Source organism: Seriola lalandi, unplaced genomic scaffold, assembly GCF_002814215.2.
Source record: "Seriola lalandi dorsalis isolate HSWRI2012SDOR001 ecotype SW California unplaced genomic scaffold, Sedor1 jcf7180002054947, whole genome shotgun sequence".
NCBI classification, from domain to species: domain Eukaryota; kingdom Metazoa; phylum Chordata; class Actinopteri; order Carangiformes; family Carangidae; genus Seriola; species Seriola lalandi.
The window spans coordinates 70,733-71,206 of NW_019525498.1; positions in this window are offsets into that span (position 1 = coordinate 70,733).

Genomic DNA, 474 nt, shown 5'->3' on the forward strand with positions numbered 1-474 from the left:
AAACTTCAGGGTGCAGTTCTAAAGAACAAACATCAGTGAGTCATCAAATACCAGTCTAACCTGTTTCAGTAACTTTGTTCTTTCTGTCAGTAAGTTAATTGTGTCACATACGCTGCCCTGTAACCGCCCACACAATCACTGGATCACATCTAATGTAGATACTTTACATGTTGTGTAATTTACTCATGGAACAGTTTGTACAACCACAGAAGGATTAAAAATGATACAATTCACAAGACAATTATTTATAGTGAAAAATAATCTGTGGAAAGAGTGGACATGAGTCGGAGTCGGAAACATCCACAAACACCAAAAGAAATAATGAATTGGAATGAAAACCTGCTTCATTATTAACTCCCTTCAGTTATTCCAAGTATCTATGAACAATAAACCAACCACCAACTGTTCCCAACAATATTTTAGTAATGAACTTATTCAATACAACAAGATATTGAGTACAGGGCACATTAGTTT